The sequence below is a fragment of the Carlito syrichta genome, unplaced genomic scaffold, assembly GCF_000164805.1.
Source record: "Carlito syrichta isolate Samal-C Ts95f unplaced genomic scaffold, Tarsius_syrichta-2.0.1 Scaffold304274, whole genome shotgun sequence".
Taxonomy (NCBI): domain Eukaryota; kingdom Metazoa; phylum Chordata; class Mammalia; order Primates; family Tarsiidae; genus Carlito; species Carlito syrichta.
Window position 1 is genome coordinate 1,220,244 of NW_007248370.1, and position 6,817 is coordinate 1,227,060.

Below are 6,817 nucleotides of genomic sequence, written 5' to 3' on the forward strand. Positions count from 1 at the left end.
AGAGAAGGTTATTTACTTGCATTGATCTGCTGCTGCCTTCGCGTAAACTTGGCCTGTTTTTCTTTTGTTAACCTTTAAGCCTGAGTATACTCAGAGGCAACCAGGGAGCCAACTAACAGGTGTAGATTAAGGATCGAAGGAGGTCACCGTACCTCTGTCACCACCAGGCACCCATGTAACAACATCCCTGAAGAAATTTAAACATCAATAGCCATAATAAGGGCAAATTTATCAAGCCCGGGCAGCTCTAGCTGGGAGCCCGCCTGCGTCCAGCTGGTTTGCCCTTGCTAAAGCTCAATTGATTTGGACATTCTTTTACTGGAGTTGATTATCAATTGTGACATAGCAAATTTGTTACCTTCCAAGTGCTGAGCGTATTGTAGCCATTGGAGGCTCTGAAGTGAAAACACCTGGACTTCAGTTACTCCTCAGTAGTGAAAACAGGGAAGGGGACATGCTCGCTCTCCAAAGCATGGGCTAAAGGACCTCCCCTCTGAAGTTAGTCAGGCTTTCTCCAGGAGAAGGAGAAGATTAGGAAGAAGAAGGAAGGAAGGCTTTCTCAGATAAGTTGAGAAAACTTTTTGTAGAAAGTTAAATGTTCTATTGAAAACCCTATCTGGAAACCAGATCAAGCAAATTCTTAACACATGCTGTTCCCTTCACCTGAAATATCCTTACCCATCCATCCCTGATGGATCCAAATCAGACCCAATCAGATGCCAGCAGAAACTTTCTGCAGACATTGCCAGATGTTTCCAGGTGGGGCTGACACCAGTACTCCTGGTGAGAATCACTGGGCTAGGATACCCTCTAGAAACCTAGAGCAAGCATTATACTTAGGTGAGATATTAAAACTTTTCCATTAACATCAAAGCATAGCTTGAAAATTCCCTTCTCTGAAATCCACAACGTAAGGACTTTCTTTCTTTCTATCACTACTCTGCATTACACTGGATCACTTCTGGATCCACTGGATATCTTCTGGATCACTGACCACAATACTGCAAATATCAAGCATATTTAACAAAACTTGCTGGCATATAATTGTATAGATCAATGAAGAAATATAATAATTCAGATGCAGATAATAATTCCAAATGAGTTATTGAACAATTAACACCAGGGTCTAGCAGAGGCAAACTGCATGTAAGTGGTACATGTTTTATAGCTAGATTTTTTTTTCTAGGCTTCTTCCTCATACCTGGTATGGCTCTGTCTTCCCCTCCTCTGCCTCACCTTCATGTCTCTCTTCTGTGTCCACGGGGCTCCCTCATCTGCCACTGATAGCTATAATTCACTAACGGTCATTTACACCTCAGTGTAACTTCACAGTAGGGCTGTCAAGGATATACATATTTGCTGACATTTTGTTAAGAATCTTTGCATCCATATTCATAGGGGATATTGGTCTGTGTTTTTCTTTCTTTTCCTGTTTTGGTTTTGATATCAGGGTGATGTTGGCTTCATTCCCCTGTCTGTTTCTGTGGTAAAGTAATTGACCACTTTCATAAATCTTATACTCATAGTGTCCTCTGCAGTTACAGAGAAACTTCACATATCACCAAGCCGTATAAGTAGGCAGGTATTTCTAGCTCTGCTCCATTGTTAAGGAAATTGAGGCTTATGGTGGTTCGAGATTAGCCCAAGGTCACCAGCTGGGAATTAGATAGCTTTGGACAGGAATCAGCGTCATCTGACTCCAGCTCTTGTGCTTTTGGGATGTTTCTGGTTTTTAATCCGTAACCACATAGTATTATTTTGGGCAAAACAGAAATTAAATGAGAAAAAGTGGGACTTACTTTGCAAAAGACTGTAGATGGAGGTAGGAGAGCAGATATGCATTAAAGTACAATTATTCCAGTACAGTGCTTCTCATCTACTTCCCTCAAGAGCCCTAAGGCAGATGGGACCCCATTCAGGAAACTACTCAGGCCACTCCATCCTCCAGACCCCAAAGAAGATAAGGAGTTTAACAATGTGTAACCATCCCAGCTTCACAATGCTTTGTCAACTGTTTCTTACCATGGGCTATAGCGGAACATGGAGTCCCTATGAAGTGACAGTGATCTGTGGCAGGATGATCTGCATAGCCTGAGTGCACCTGGGTCCCGGGTACAAAGGTGGTTTCAGCCCCATCTGCTAGGAAGGTCTACATGATACAGTCCTCATTAAAGACTAGAATAGCCTCACTCTGCTGTATCTGCTCTGTAGTGTCTGAAAAGCAGCTGTCTCCCAGCAATGTGTCCTTTCCTTTCCTGAAACACATTAGTTTTCAGTCCACTCTTTCCAGGCCTGGTATCCACATCAGGAAAATGAAATAAATTAAAAACCCCAAACACCTTTCTAATGAACACTAATTGGTGCCTCTGCTGATGAGATCTGCAGAAAGGTCAACCTTGGAAGGGGCCTCAGAGAACAGACTCCTTTTTCCTGCTAACTGTAGTCCCCCAAGGCAGCCGTAAGTGCTAAACTTGGGGACAAGTTGTGTTTCCATTGCCTGTGTGCGCTGTCTCCTGCAGACAAAAGCTGCAGTGTCTTGTGCTGTTGCAATGGGGTTTCCTGAAACAATCCCTCACCTAAAGATGATAAAGAGCAAACGTGAACTTTTTCTTCTTAATTTTGTTGGGTTTGGTAGCAAAACACAAGAGAACATATTCTACACAATATGAGCTGGTACACCTGGAGAGGATAGGAACCATGAATGTGTTTCCAGGGAGACTGAATGAACCCCATAACTAGACACTGGGGAGGAACAAAGTGACCATTTCTTTATTCATATATTTATCACAGACTTCCTTATGGTATTAGAGGGGTCAGCCTGAGATGAGCTCAAGATAAAACAGGGCACCTGGCTAGCAGAGTTGCACCCTGATAGAGCAATCTGCAAGAATGAGATAGACATTGAACATAATCACCAAGTATGTATGATTTTTTTCCCATGTACTATAAATTCTATACAGGAAAAACAGACGGCGCTATTGATATGATAACAAAGGACTAATTTAAAGTGAAGATTCAAGGAAGTTTCTCAGAAGAAAGACCATTTAAACCTTAGACATGAAGAGGAAATAGAAGGTAGCCAGGCCAAGAATGGAGGAGGAAGCAAAAAGACTAAAGTCCTTGAGGTACAAAAGAACTTTTTTAATCTGAAAAGCTGAGGAAAACTCACAGTGGGGCAAAGTCCTGAGTGGAATGAAGGCTGACAAGATAATGGTCATCATCAGGAAAGAGCAAGGATTTTGTCTCACATGCAACAAAAACCCACTGAAGTATTCAAAGTTGTTTAATGACATAATCAGACTAACATTTTCAAAGGTCACCTTGCACTAATCTCTGGAAACTGGAGATTAGCAAGAAAGTAGAGACTCAGAATAGAAGGCTATTGAAATAACCAAGATAGGAGATGATGAGAGATGAGGGTGCAAGGTATACACACACAAATATACACACATATCCACTAGGTAGATACAGGTTAAAAGATGATTTCATATCGTTAGAGAAATCAAAGATAGTATTATATACTTCTAATAAGACTAGGTTGAGGTAGGAGGATCATTTGAGGCCAAGAATTCAAAACCAGCCAGGGCAACATAGCAAGAACCCCAAATCTACATTTTAAAAAAATTAGCCAGGTATGGTGGTGCATGCCTGTAGTCCTAGCTACTTGGGAGACTAGGATGAGGGGAGCTCTTGAGCCCGGGAGTTCAAGGCTGCAGTGAGCTATGATGGCATCACTGGATACCACCATGGATGATAGAGCAAGACCCTGTCTCTAGAAAATACGAAGAAGAAGAAAAATAAAAAGTACAGCTTTATATAATTAAAGATCCTGAAAAGGAAAAATATGATAGTCAAAATAAAAAAATTGAACCAAATAATGGATGGGATAAATAGACTGAACATAGCTGAAGAGCAATGTTGGTGTGCCAAAAACCAAAGGAACACTTCCAGAACACAGATCAAAGAATGTGAGAAAAATGAAAGGAAAGGAAGCAATTTGGATTATGTTAATGACACTTTTCTTATTTTCCTTTCAAGGGGTATCAGTCTAACCCCCTGGGTTATATTAAGTGTAGAGAGAGAAAGATAGGCGGCAAGCTGTTGCATTGCTTCTACCCCAAGCAAACTCACACTGATCAACAAAAGAATGATCTTGTTTTTGTCATTTCATTCAGGCAGAGCTGCTGAAGAATAGAAGAAGCACAACATAGACATGAGGCCACATGATTAATTATCTGCACTGGCTTTGACTGAAGTCAGAATGAACAAAGGGCCGAAGGTATTCATCTAGAAGTTTTCCACTCAAATTCAATTTAACTAATTTACCTACAATTCAAGTTTTTTCCTCATGACTCTCTCTTGCCTGTGAAATAAACCCATTTCAGACTCTTTCCAAAAGTATGCCCCAATGTGCATCAAGACACAACAAATGACTCCACCTTTTGTACTTATTTTACATATGCTATTCTCCAATTATAATGTCATTAGCATGTAGAGAGATCTCCCAATGCAATAATGGTCCATGCACACACAATTCAGGTTTTATTGAAATCTTAACCTCATTTGATAAAACTCCAGTTTGTAACTGCTACATAGAGCTAGAATTGCAACCCAGGTAGTCTGTCTCCAGTGTCCACTCCTGTGAAGACTGGGCTTTACCATGAATTAAGGCAAGCCTTCTCAACTATGGCACTATTGATATTTGGGACCAGATAATTGTTGTGAAAGTCTGTCCTATGTATTGTAGGATGCTTAACAGTGTTCCTGACCTTTACCCACTAGATGCCAGTGGCAACTTTCTGCAGACATTGCCAGATGTCTCCAGGTAGGGGTGGTGCCTGCTGAGAATCACTGTGCTTCTGGTGACAACCACTGGGCTCCTGGTGAGACTCACTGGGTTAGGGTACCCTCTAGAAACCTAGAGCAAGCATTATACTTAGGTGAGACATTAAAATATTCCCATTAACATCTATGTACTCTGACTTCTGTGACTCACCATTGTTATAGATGGTCTGGGAATGCAATAAAAAAAGAAAAAGACATATTATGTATACAAGCCTACCACTATTAAAAGATGTAAATTAGTTGGCATATTTGGCTTTTTTTCAGGTGACTTCTATTTTATCTTAGTAGAGTTATAGGAAAAGTCACCCATTAAAATAAAGGAGATGGGAAAAGCAAGAATGGGAGAGCTGAGGAAAGAGAAAACTATGAGAATGGAAGAGCAAGTTCATAAGACAAAGCAGTGTGATTTGGAGCCATGTTAGTCCTGGTTGAGTTGTTGACCATGAAGTCTTCACGTTTTTATTTCCATAAAATTTCAGCAAAGATTTTATCCAACTTCTTGTCAATGGTCTCATCAACATCCCCCAAACAGGCTCCTAAACCCTTTCCTTAGCATGAACCTTCACTCCTGTTATGTGAAAACTACCAGTTGCTATCTTTCTGCAAACTGCAAATAAAAGTTAATTCATAAATATATAAAGTTTCATAAAAAGGAATGTTGTCAAGACTATATACATTAATAAAGTATTTTTTAGAAAATTTAGCCATACATATCAAAGGCAAGCCTACTCCTACCATTGACTCAACAATCCAGTTTCTAGGAATTTTTCCTAGAGTAATAATTGCACAAATACAAAAGGATATAATCAGCAACATTTCCATAATGTTAGAAAATTGGAAACAATCTCAACATTTTCCTGAGGGAACTGCATAAGTAAATATTCGTGCACACATGCAATGCTCTCTGATGTAACCTTAAAAATAATATTGATAATGTGGTATTGAATGAAAAACTCAGGTTACGAGCAAGTATGTATGGTGTAATCTCATTCATAAATTATTGTCCAAGGGGAACCCTCCCCCTAAAATGGAATTATTTTTTGGAAGGCAGGCCCTTTGTAGTACAGGCCTCTGCGGCTAGGTAAGTGTTCTAGGAACCCATCAGCATCAGTGAACCAGCTAGCATTGTTGTGACAGACTGTGTTAGGCTTCAGTGAATTCTTTTTTTGGAGATTATTTCAACATGTTTGCCCATTTCATAATGGGTGATTTATGAGCATACCTACCCACACCACACTGAGTGTTCAGCAGTTTTTGACCAAAACCAGCATGACTCCCATGCCTCACCCTCCCTACTCACCAGCCCTTGCCCCCAACAACTTTTTTTTGCTTCCTTGAATGAAAAAATTTCTCAGAGAGAAACATTTTGCCGATGTGAAAGAGATGAAGCAAAAAATGGCAGAAGAGCTAAAAGACATCAAAACTGACAAATTCAAAAACTGTTTTGAGCAGTGGAAAAAGCATCATGATAGGTGAATTGCATCAAATAGAAAGAACTTTGAAGGTGACTGAAGTTTAGACATGTAAAAGTAAATATACAATTTTTTGTATAGAAATTCCAGGCTTTGGGGGTCTTCCCTTGTATATAAGAATGGAGATATTTCTCTAATACTGTTTTTTTACAATATTGCCTATTTTTTATCTCTATGTAGTGGTGTTTGATTAACCTTTGTACTTTTTGGATCATTTGACTTCTTCACGTTGAGCATATATATGTATGTGTATGTATGTATGCATGTATATATTTATTAATAAAAAGCAAAGTCGTTTCCAAAACAACCAGAACAGCCAAATGACTGACATTGGCAGTCAGTGCTACAGATAAAATGCTTTGATAAACTGGGTAGCACAAACTTTGATTGTTATGTCCCTTTTTTTTGAGACCGCCAATTTTATACTTTAGAGGGCCCTGTCATGGAGCTCTGACCTAAATCTGAGAGCTGATGCTCTCCGAATGTATATTTTGTCTGTG